The sequence below is a fragment of the Acipenser ruthenus genome, chromosome 29 (genome assembly GCF_902713425.1).
Source record: "Acipenser ruthenus chromosome 29, fAciRut3.2 maternal haplotype, whole genome shotgun sequence".
In the NCBI taxonomy this organism is placed as follows: Eukaryota; Metazoa; Chordata; class Actinopteri; order Acipenseriformes; family Acipenseridae; genus Acipenser; species Acipenser ruthenus.
This window is the reverse complement of record NC_081217.1, coordinates 7,176,178-7,188,954: the sequence shown is the minus strand read 5'-3', so window position 1 is coordinate 7,188,954 and position 12,777 is coordinate 7,176,178. Positions and strand designations below refer to the sequence as shown.

General features: G+C 37.6%; 1 pseudogene; it reads right to left on the bottom strand.

The window, feature by feature from the left end:
- Positions 1-475: 475 nt before the first annotated feature.
- Positions 476-10,755, bottom strand: LOC117425873 (large neutral amino acids transporter small subunit 1-like; annotated as a pseudogene).
- Between the last annotated feature and the right edge of the window lie 2,022 nt (positions 10,756-12,777).

The following is a 12,777-nucleotide window of genomic DNA, read 5'->3' as shown; positions in this document are numbered from 1 at the left end:
AGTAAAACGGGTACAGTGCCAGAACATATAACATGAGACCAAGTCATTATAGTATAAACATTTTCAATATTACCTTATTACCAAGTGACTCAATATGCCTGTCAGATTAAAAATGTGTATAGAACAGGATGTCTAGATCAAGCATTCTGTATATGAGATTTTACCCAACTGTAAATTTGATTGAATGTCAAAAATGCTACACTGCTGTTTATTAGAACTTGCTTTAGCTTATTAACAGAATCTATTAAGCACATATAACGTGTTAATTGATTTGTAAAAGTCTTCTGGGACACTGAAAGATATGATGATTTGAAGACTAAAAAGAGCAAAGAAGAGCCTAAAGTGAATGGTTTTAGGCCTTATTCCTTTTAGGCCCAAGAAGAGTTAACTGGGTCTGTGTAGTTTGTTTGGTTTCTCTTTAATTAACACTAATAATAATAAACAGTAAAGAAGCTCTGAATCACATCAACTTCTGAAGGCATGAAAGAACAAAATGACTATGACAAAATAAGTATGTATGTATGCTTGTATTGCTGGAGAAAAGGTTTTCCAGGTATCCTAGGAAATAGGTTATAGGTATAGCTTGCCTTCAAAATGAATACTTTTACAGTATAGGCACATTTCAGATTCAATGCAGATTCAGTACTACAGATAACACACTACAGGCTTATTTGTAAGGAAGTCATTCATCAGAATATTTAAGACACTCAACATAATTTCCGTCTATTTTTCTTTGTGTGATATTCTCTAGTCGGTTGTTGTCTTCTCCTCAGGAACAGACATACACAGCATTTGACAGAAGATTGTAGATTTAGCTGTGACATGGGAAAGATAAGGTTTGCATCGCTCCTTCGTTTATTTTAAAATGATTTTAAAATTTGAAGCAGCGCTACTACAAGACAACACACTTCCCTAATGAATTTGATACGTACAGATGGCCTTTTCCAGAGATTGAGGTTTCTTCCACTTGTAACCCAGGAAGTAAAAAGGAATCCCAGTTAAAATGATCCCTCCTCCAATCAGACACTCGACGGGAGCAGCCCAGAATGACACAACAATCATGAAGATGCAGCCAAGCAAAAATAGCACAGGGAGCATAACGTTCATCTGAGAACAAACAGGGCAGTTATCAGACCACATCCCTGGTACACTTTAGTCTAATGATCCATAAGTGTCTATACGTGTGTAATAAGCTGCTGTTAACAGGTTATCACAATATCATGTTAGTAACACTATACTTACAGGTATCTGTAATGAATTGGCATCTCAGCCCATTGAATAGAATGGAGAGGCAAGGGCTGGACGTGAACCTATAACCTCACAGACCAAAGACAACTAAAGAGCAAGCTCTGCATTCGAAAGGTAAGTGCAGGTCTTACTCTGATGTCAGTATTATTAACTCAGCTACTGCAAGAAGATCCATTACATATCCATTACAGATATATAATCTATAAACATGACTAGAATAATAACATAGAATATATATATATATATATATATATATATATATATATATATATATATATAATATGACATGATATATATATATATATATATATATATATATATATATATATATATATATATATATATATATATATATACCACTAAATAATAGATCTATAAACTAAAGTGTTACCATAATATTTATGACAACACATTGTGTTAAAAGGTATATTGTCTTAGTTGCACGTTTAATAACATTTTATTATCATTGGCTGTTATTGCAACTAATAATCAGCTTTTATTGTTTTTAAAATCCTTCATGCACTTTTTTTAGCTACTCATTTTTAGTTTTTATAAGCCAGCGCATTTCCATTACCTTGATTGGCTGTCTCAATGTGGGCTCCCTCCAGCGCAGCCACAACATTCCAGCGATGGCCATCCCCATGCAGAGTCAGTTAAAGAAGCTGAAGAAGTGTATAGCAGAGAAGATGTCTTTAGAGCAGGCATACAGCATTGATAAGACACACTGTGGAAAGAACAAGTGCAGAAGAGAACGGTCAAGAGCAGTTGGAAAGCGCTGCGTCATATTTTTAATCTTTACTCTCTATCTTAAGTGATCCAAAATTTTACTAAAAGTAAAACTTAACTCTAACAGACAGTTTTTGCATCAATATCTATTTAAAGTATTTAAAGCAGTTGCAAAAGACATTTGATTCAGAATAGGGTCCTGAGTGTTTCAATGTAATGATAAAAATAAAAGTACTGATTTACAAACATATAACACATGCATTTCCATTGGAAAGCTTATGATAAGGTATTACATTGTCTGAATACCACTGGTTTGGGTCTCTTAGTTTAACATACAGCATTAGATAAGCTTTTTTACAGAGGCAGTACAGTGTTGCTTACAGTGAAGATGAGTGATGGCAATGGGGTGAAGAGGTCTTTGTGAACCAGCCCCAATGCAGCAGGCAAGTGACCCTCTCGACCACCAGCAAAAAATAACCTACCGAAAAAAAATGACACAAAACAAAAATATGTTGTAATACATGGTAATAGTGCTGCTTCAGTAATCAGCTGTCAAAACCTAAAATAACAAGAAGGAAATGGCAAAGTGATGGACCTGCAGTCTGCTAAAAACAATGGGCAGTATTTCTTTCTGGCCTTACTTAATGGCTTTCATTGGCAAGGTAATTCAGACTAATATTTGTTCCAATTCCACTGTGTCGCCATTGCTGTAGACTGCTAATGGGAAATAAACTGCTTTCGTAATGTATTCCGATGGTATTTATCAAACGTATCTGTGAAGGCAAGGCTAGAATGTGTTTTGAATCACAAGAATATACACCAAACTCCACCTTTATAAACAGACAAGGTCTCATGATTACCAAACCCGTCTTTAAATAAAGTGTGTTGAGCTGAAGTTGAGTATATGAGTATATACTAACACTTTCTCACCGAGCTGATGTAAAGAGGGATCCATTTACAGCACCAAAGCAAGACAAGCCCACAAAGACTGGAAGGAGCCACGAGACCACCCCCAAATGGTACTGACCAAACACCTACATGCAAATAGATACAAAAACCTTCATTAACATCCATCTTCTGTGTTCAGCAGATGCGTGCAAGCCTACAACTCCCTCAATAAAACAGGTATACACTTTATTAAGTAATAAAGCTTGCATATCTCAAGGTAATATTACGCCAAGGAGGTGACCAATGTGATGTATCATATGATCAACTGGGAAGTATATAAGGACTGAGCAGTAAGCCTTTTGAAAGGTACATGAGAGTGTGAACAGACTAGTCCTAGCATGTGTATCCTAGACTGCAATAACTATTGGGAAAAACAACAGTGCAATACAGCATGTGATTTTGGAAGTCACCATTGACTGATAGGGGGAAAATGGAAAGTGCCAAAGGATGGCATGGAATAAATACAGACAATTAATGCAGGCAGTGAGCAGGCATATTAACCTGAGCCATGTAGGGAGATACACCGGACAGATCTACACCTAGTACTAAGCAGAAGCAGAAGGTCCTTAGTAAGGGTACACATCCTTTTCTATTTAATCCTGGCTAAAAACATCTTACTTTTAAGAAGGCATACTATTTACGTCTGGGTGTGGGTGTTTGTTTCACAATGTAGAAACTTGTGTTCTGTGCTTTTGAAGCCTTACCACAGCCACTGCCTCAGACTCTATCATCTCCTGGGGAGAAACAGTGGTGAAGTAAGCCAGGTTAGTCAGTACATAGACTCCTGTAACTACAGGCATGGAAATCATGATAGCCAGGGGCAGGTTTCTGTAAAAGAATAAAATACAAGACAATGTGATGCATTATTGTCAATCTGCAGTGAATGTGTTAAAAGTTCTGAGGTTCAGACAACAATAGCACGTTGACTGATAGCAACATTTGGCAATATAGGGTTAAACCAATACTGAACACTGTGTTTACAGTAAAGAAAAAAAAAAAAACATTTACCTTTCAAGATTGATCATTTCTTCTGTTACATAGTTTAAAGAATTCCTAAAAACAATTAAGAAAAGTACAAAGTTTAATAAAGGTAGTTAAACCATACCTACTGTATACAATGTTTTCTTCTGTCAACTAGTAATTGTATTTTGCTTTATCTTGAAATATCTATATCTATATAAATCTTTGTTCATCCAGCTTGCCATACTTGCAACAGGTGCTGGTTATTCCCAATATAATCCCGTTATTCTACTCTGATACAACAGGACTGGAGCACAAGCAAACATCAATCCTGCCTTTACTAAATGCTTTCAAGATGATTGCATGGAGTCATTGCTTTTAGCTGAACTAAAATGGTTTACCAGCCTCCGTAGGCAAACAGTCCACTGTAGAGAGCAAGAACAATGTGATCCACCCCTGTTTCGCTGCCTTGAAACACCGCATCAAGCTGCAGGTAAGGAACATCTCCTACAGGAAGAAAGAGAGAGAACTCTGAGCAGCCTCCACCAGAACAGCATGAAACCCATTGAAAAAAACTGAGAGGGTAATCCTCTTACAGAGGTGAAAAACATTGGGATGCCATTAGAAATGTTTCACACAGGTACTGATATGGTACTCTTGTACTGCAATGTGTGACCATTCTATCTATGCTGCTGTATTGCCCTCAAGTACAGAACCATTCTGAATGTGGTGCCACTGGGTTTTTGACAATCATTAGGCATGGATTCTTAAAGTTGGCTACACCACCTTGTATTGCATGCATTTTATCTTACACTAGAAAATGTTACACCAGTTAAGGTTACAAAACTAGCAAGAAACAACATGTTAAAAATGTTAGCTACAGGTTAGTCAATGTCAGTGAACTGAGCTTAAATTTGTTGAAAGTCATTATAAAGACAACAGTTACTTTTTACAGTTGATAAAATATGAAGTTACCATTAAAATGCACCATAATATCTGTAATATCTGTTAACATATTAGTAGTAGACTTTTTACAGTAATAAACGTTACTAGTCAAGTAAAGTGTTAATGAAAACCAAGCATGGCATTTTATTTTATTGAGGAATTGCTTGAAACTGCACTTTCATGCAACTAAGATGTGGCTTGCTATTTTATATTGTTACAATTGTTTTATTTCTCAGACAAAATTGCCTTTGCCTTTGCACTTGATTCAAAATATGGCCCATTAGAAAACGACTGGTGCTGGAACGGATTCCTGCAGCCAAGACGTTAGACCTTGAGTTTATCATACAGATTCCAGACAATGTAACAACATTTACTTTTCTCTGAATGAAAAGCCATGTCTCGCAGAAGATCTTGGTATCGATTCTTAAAGCCGACTACTGCAACCTGTAATTTATTTAACTAAATACCCTTTGGAACATCAGGCTTTCTAGTGTTTTGAATGTGATTCTGCGTGCACACAAACACAAAAGGAAACCTTTAAGGGAAGAAAGTGCAATTGCACAAAGAAGAAAGCAATCTCCCTTGTCATGTCCTGATAGCTGTGCACAGTTGTGATTGTTTCTGATGTAAATGCTCTTCTATTTCCAAATCTAATATTTTGCACAATATCATTCAGTCAAAACAGGATCTGAGCTGCTGATTGACAATTTTCTGCTTACGGATACAGCATAGCCCTCTGCTGCTGACAAGCTCTGTGCTCGGTTGCTATGGGAACCCGTCTGATAAGTGCACTGAGATGATTTGGATGCTCTAGGTATAGATGGGACATGCTGATAAACACCATTATTTTTGTCTGCGATTGTTCTGCTGCTTACTGAACTAGTAATTTCCTACTGCTGTTAGCTTCATGTTTTGTTTTATTTTTTAAATATATTTTTTTTAACTTGTAGTGGTTAATAATTTGAGTGTGTTTTTACCCAGGTACAACTATCCAATGAGCATACTGCTACAAATAATGAAAGAGACACAGTAAGAGTCGGTTTGTTAATACCATCTCCTGCTACCTTAGCTGAGGGTAGCTAGTTCAGGAAAATAAGATATGTTATAAGCCAAGGCAACAACTTTACTCACTTTAACCAAGTCCCAAAACTCATGCACAACAATTGGGAGTTGTAAAGTATACATTGTAGTGTAATAAAAAGAGTCTCTTTTTCATCTGTCAGGTGCTATTGATTCCCACAAAGCAATCATAGCACTGCATAACAAAGAACTTAGAAGAAAATTCTTGCACAAAAGTGTTGCCTAGTATTATTATTGGAGGGCTTGCAAAAACCATCACATACCGCTCTTGTACAGTTCCCTGGGATCAAGCATCCTTGACCTAGCTTTGCAATTGTGAAGGAAGAAAACCATTTTTTAAGAAGGACACGTAGGTTTGCATTTGTCCTACTTTGATATTTATTACACACCTTCTAACAAGATCAAAAGGAACTACAATGTATACATATTTCAAATAAATAGTGATGCTGTACAGATCTAATGGGAATACGGTATTTTCAAAATTTGAAAGGGGAAAATTCAGTGTTAATAAAAATGGGAGACAAACAACTTGAAATTGCTCAAGAGACCTTGAATTATATTACTCAGCTGCTTGGTTCCAATTTTGTAAAATTAAACAGTTGTTTTAGTTTAAATTAAAGACTGAAAATACATGGCTAAGTGGGAACACTGATGAAGGCATTAGACTCCACTTTGCCTAGGTGAGAAGCTGTGTGGCCTCTATGAGGCAGGTACAGGCATTGCTTATAAAAACAGAAGATATACTATACAGTATATGCAAAATACAGTCATGTCTGTGGTTTATTATCAGTGCATATGCAGTTTATGGATCTGCTGCCAATGTTTCAGAAATCCAACACTTTCCTGTTAGATGGGCTGATAAAAGCACTTTTCTATAAATAACAGCAATCAGTGTTGCAGATAGCTGTGCCAAAACATGCTCTGCTTTAATAATATTTATTTATTGTAAACAGTGCTGTCATGTAGCAGTTGTATTCACTCCTAGAATGCAGCATATCTAATATAGCTATTAGATCTACTGCAGGACTCGGTGTTCCAAACACAGATGTCAACAGGACAAGGCAACCTTGGTAACTTACACAGATTCCAACCACTGTACAGAACAAGCAGGCTTGTTTCAATGAGAAGTTACAGACTCTTCCCCCCGGTATCCTGCTATATGTATCTATATTTTTAGCACTTGTATATATTGCATGCATCTCTATAGGTGGAAGTTATTTAAGCAGTGTAATATACACAAAATATGTTTTCACCAGTACAAATAAGATGTAGTGTAAATGTAGCTTATTTATAAAGTGCTCTATGTACAAAAGCACAAATAGATATGTTATCTAACCCCCACAAATTATCATTTACAAACCCTGTAGTCTTCCACCTAAAATGACGAATTCATCCAATTATATTACTTCCTAATGTATGTTTGACAGCATTGCATGGAACAGAAGCCTTGTTGCTAATATTGTTCTTTACAAATCTGTGCTACTGGTCTGCCAATTAAACCAAGTCTGCTCACATATTAGAAAGCAGTCAGGCTTGTAGATTTGTATTCAAATTAGGATGCTTGCAAGTTGAACACATACTATGCAGAGTATATAATGGAAATGAGAAGGTTCACGCATACAGATATGAACCTGAGAGAGCTCGTCTTCATAAAGTTACAATTTAATTGATTGAGTTATTATTGCGTGAGATAGACACAGTCATGAGAAGAAAGTCATTTCAAACTCAGAACCACCAAACTGTTCATGTGGTCATATTGATTCACGCAGCTGGTAACTGTCATTGCTTTCTCTGTGCTTCTTTCCTTCCATACAGCAAAATGATATCTGTTGGAACTTTAAAACAGCTGAACCTTAAACAGCTGTTCTCCTCACTTAATGATCCATCCTGAGGAGGAATCTGGTATACTGTGGGGCTGATGGGCTTCTCAGCTTGTCTGCTTCCACTTCCCTTTATGGTATTGCTAGAACAAGGTTCCCCTATGTAATTCTCATACCTGTATCTTCCATGTCTACAGGCTCTCCTTCCCTGTCATTATATTGCCCTCCTGTTGTAAGCTGGTACTTTAATCCACTCTACTGTGTAATACACTCAACCACTAACTGTTACAGTGCCATTGGGAACCAGCTGTTTTGATTGCTGCCCAGAAGTTCATGTTTTAATGGAGCTCGGATCAACAGAATCTGACATGCAATTATAACAGAGGGGGGCTGTATCAGATACACAGAGAGAGAGAGAGAGAGGGAGAGGAGAGAGAGAGAGAGAGAGAGAGAGAGAGAGAGAGAGAGAGAGAGAGAGAGAGAGAGAGAGAGAGAGATGTTTGAAACAGTTTTTATTCCGTGGCAGCACTAGAATAAAGAAGGTATCTGTATATCGCCATGCTATTCAGAGAGACCCAAATTAGTCTGTACAGGTGTATGTGTGTGTGTGTGTGTGTGTGTGTCACTCCTTTTCAATTATAGCAATGGTGTGTCTGTTATTTATTTAAGAACTACTACAAGGTCATCTGTGATCAAAGTAGAGTAAAATACAATGGACCATATTTTCCAGTCTTGTACTGACTCCTGCTTTTTTCCCAAAGAAGAAACCTCAATGTTACTGTTAAAAGAGGAGATACAAACAGCTTCAGAGTTTGCAGTGGATGTAGTGTGTGAGGCTCAATTGCATGATCAGTCTGTTCCATGGTGAAACAATGGTTTATCTCAGGAGATCTGTACGAAGCCAAAGCCAATCACAATGGCTAGAGTGAGGAGCTTCGCTGCAGTAAACACATCCTGGACTTTTGTTGCAGCTTTCACGCTGATGCTGTTCACAAGTGTAAGCAACTCTATTGAAACAAAAAAGAATGAGGGGTCATCCCTGTTTAAAATATTAAACAAAAGCACCCAAATCTAAACTTTACTAGTGGTGCTATACTGTAATCACATGACATTTCTCTATTGACAACAAGACAATGCTAAATATTAGATTTCTTCATTATAACATAGCTAGAGAGTTCTTAGGGCCATATCCCTTGCAGAAATGTGACATGTCACTTTTTAATACATTTATCGTTTAGACTTTTATTGGTATTGTAAAAAAAAAAAAAACAATCACAAAAACACAGCGTTTTTAAACGCTGCCACAAAAGAAAAAAATACTTAACTTGCAGCAGGTACAGACCCCTACAGATAACGACTTACTCAGACAGAGACGATGAGTTTGGCTGCACTATCGGGTACATTGCACACAGGAAAGAAAGGCTTCAAGATGTACATGGCAAAGATCAGGGAGATGACGTACTGCGACGAGGGGCGGATAATGAGCATCTCCACCCAGAGCTTGAGGAAAGCAGCCAGGTCCCCGTACACCTCCAGAATGTAGGCATAGTCCTCCCCCTGACTTGGTGACAGTGGTGCCCAGCTCTGCGTAGCACAGGGCCCCCATCGTGGAGTATAGCCCGCACATCGCCCAGATGATCAGGGAGGCCCCAGGAGAGCCAGTCTGCTTCACCACCCCTGTGGGTGCGATGAAGATTCCTGATCCGATGATGCTTCCAATGATCAGGCCAACCCCACTGAGAAGCGTGATGGTCTGTTTGAGTTCCACCTGGTCCACATTACAGGGTTCTCCCTCAGGCTTTTCCCCTTCAGTTAAGTCTGAAAAATGTATTAATAGTGTGTAGCTTTCCTATCATATTGTAGGGAATTAGGTACTGTTTTTATTGAGCGGTATTGACATTTTTCATCCCATTATTCAGGATTTTGCTGTTACCCATAACCCCTTACTTGCTGTGGTTGTCACGGTAACTAGGGTGCAGAAACTAAAAAGCCAGGTGAAATAAGGAATCAGGCTTAAAAACAGTTAAATGAGTTGTGAAAAATCTCCTCTTGATTTTAATTTCTGACCTCTCAAACGGGGCAGCTTCTGTAATTACTCCACAGCACATATCCATATAAGTGACAGAGAGTGGTTCAGATATTCAAGTCTGCAGTAACTGATACCACAATATTGATGCTTTTCAGAAGATTTAAATACATATTTCACAAGACCTTTGCTCAATCTTATTTGTCAAACTAATCAGATACCATATTGGATCATTTCTAAATTATTCGGATTGCCTGCTTTAAGAGGAAAAGGGTACGCCTCCTCCAGCACAGCTACTATATGCAGACCCCTTTGGGTGATCTCGCTTTTAATATATTTATTCTGACTCTGCTGGGAACAAGGAAATAAATGAAAAGGGCATTTACAATTGGACATACAGTATAGTCTTGAAATCAGTTCAAAACTTGTATAATATAAAAAAATATAATAGTCTATATTTCACCATACTGTATATAGTATACATATCCTCTGTGAAATGAGAGTTATGAAGAGTTAAAGTTGTTCATACCCTTTTCTTTATAATACTGCAAATGTTCTTTTTCATACATTTGCTTAGTTATAGAAAAACTCTGAAAACTAGAGTAGAGCACAACCAGAGTTATAGTGTGTTTTTAACAAACAAATCAATACTAGCTGAAAAATAATGGTACATTTTGATTTTGGTGAAGCGCTGATAATATATGACAGAAAGTCAAGAGGCATTAAGCTCACCTTGTGCTGGAGAGGGTTCAGCTTTGCTCTCCCTTTCCTTCCTTCTGGATTTCAGCTCCGACATCCTGTTGCTTCTCAACTCCTGATTCAAGAGTTCTCAACAAACACCTTCCAACAGGCACTGAGAAAGACCGGCAGCATACAACGGCAAGATATGTCCTATATCTGTACAGTATTTCTATAATAAGTGCTGCTGTCAATACTGTAAATGAGTAATGTCAAGCTTGTATAAGCTCAAACACTTCTCTCCGTTCTTAAGAGAGCTGCACAGTGGAGCAGCTTCTGTACTCATTGCAGAATTACATAAAGGTGCAGCACACAGATAGCCTCGTTAGAAGAGCATACAGCAATAACATAGAGCAAAAAAGCTTTTAAAAGGTCCTGCAATGGTTGTAAATAAAAGTTTCATGTGAATAGTGTCATATACTGTAACTCCCACTCAACAGGCCCAGGCAACACTGACCCATTCGCTGTTCGGTTGTGGAATGTGGATCGTTGGATTGTACAATGAGGAGTCTTCTCTTTTACATGTAGGGGTACATAGGGGTGGTGTGCAGGTTATGTATGACTTTATGTTTTAAGATTCTGTGTGTAGAAAGGTTGCTTTCCAAATATGGTGTAGCTCTGGTTTGGCTTTGCTTTCAATGTTCTTTCTGGTCAACAATAGCTATATGTGGTTTAAAGTTGTTAATGCAGCATCTGCACTGTGTATGTGCTGCTTCACAATGATGGAAAGACACCTGTAATTCTCCTACATCTCATACATTGCTAAAACATTTCAATCTATTTTGTACATGTCATTTAGTATAATTATTCACTGATATTTCTTTATCTGTTGGCAGTTACATCAGGCAACCGGTTTGGCAAATCTGCTGTATTCAAATCATCACCAACTGCCATTTGTGTTCCTAAAATAAATCTGTGTTTTTAAAAAGGTCAATTTAAACAAATTAGTACCCAGGCCATTACTGGCAGCTTTCCACAAACAGGACGATTTCTTCTGAGAGGAAACAAAAATGTTTATGTTTTAGATTTGAAAAATAAACTTAGACTCACATTCAACTCTGTACAGAAGTATACCACGTCTGAAGAGAGAGAGAGAGAGAGAGAGAGAGAGAGAGAGAGAGAGAGAGAGAGAGAGAGAGAGGGCCCTGATTGGCTGGACAATTAGTCAATCAATTATTATTATTATTATTTTTTATTTGTATTTATTTTTTATTTTTTTTGTCAATGACTGTATGAAAGCTATTTATTGGGAAAACATTTCTCCAAATACAAAATCTGTTCTTGGAAGATGTGAAGACCATGCTGGCAATGGATACTGTTGTTATTTACTTTACAATCTCCAGGCTGATCTCACTGGAAGGAGATACCTGATTTTGCAGAATTAAGAGAATTGACCAACCTTTTTCTGGCAGAGAAGCTCTGGCACACCTGTAGTTCGGCTGGTTTAACATCTTTCCAAAGTATATTAAAATCATGTGGTGCCCTCTAGTGTTGTATCTTTGCAACTTGTGCTGTGGGCTCCATAATATCCTGCTCTGAAAGCATTTGTAATTTAAAGGTGTAGTGGATCCATGCAGTTGCAAATATTAGATTTGTATTTACTGTGTGATGAAAGTGAAAAAGGAGGTCCTGTTCCTTTTACAATGCTGTTTTGTTTCCGGGCCTGCAGCAGAGCTAACGAATGACATTCATAACCTCCTGCTGTTGCAGTTTGGAGAAGGAGGATGCATGTTTATTTTAGAGAGTGACAGACTGGCTTGTGTCCCAGCAATCTAAAAAGGTCAGGGTTCTGATGATGAACGGAGGGTAAACTTTGGAAAATGTTGTCAACTGTCACCCGTTTTTCTATCATGTGAGAATTGAATGCAATGGGAAGCCCATTTTTGAACGTGTTTTTCAATGTAAAGCCTCTATCATCTTAAACGGTTGCCTTGTCCTTCATATTATGGTGATATTTCTTCGGTGGGATTGTAAATCTGAAAGAATAAACAAGTAACCAAAAATGCTGTTTGTGGGATGTCACTGAGAACCATGTGCACTGAATCAAAGCTATGTTTCCATGGTTACTGGAGACTATCTCCTATCTCTTGGATTGGAAAGGTCAAAAGGGACTGCAAAACCGCTGACAGTTATTCCTTCTTTCTGGTATTCAAATAGTTTATTTTTTTAATGAACAAAAACATTGCCTTCCCCTTTTATTGACCACCTATACAGTATTTGAATCCTTACATGGTCAATGATATATACTGTCAATATGGCCTAACACAAAATGTGTGAATTAGTGAA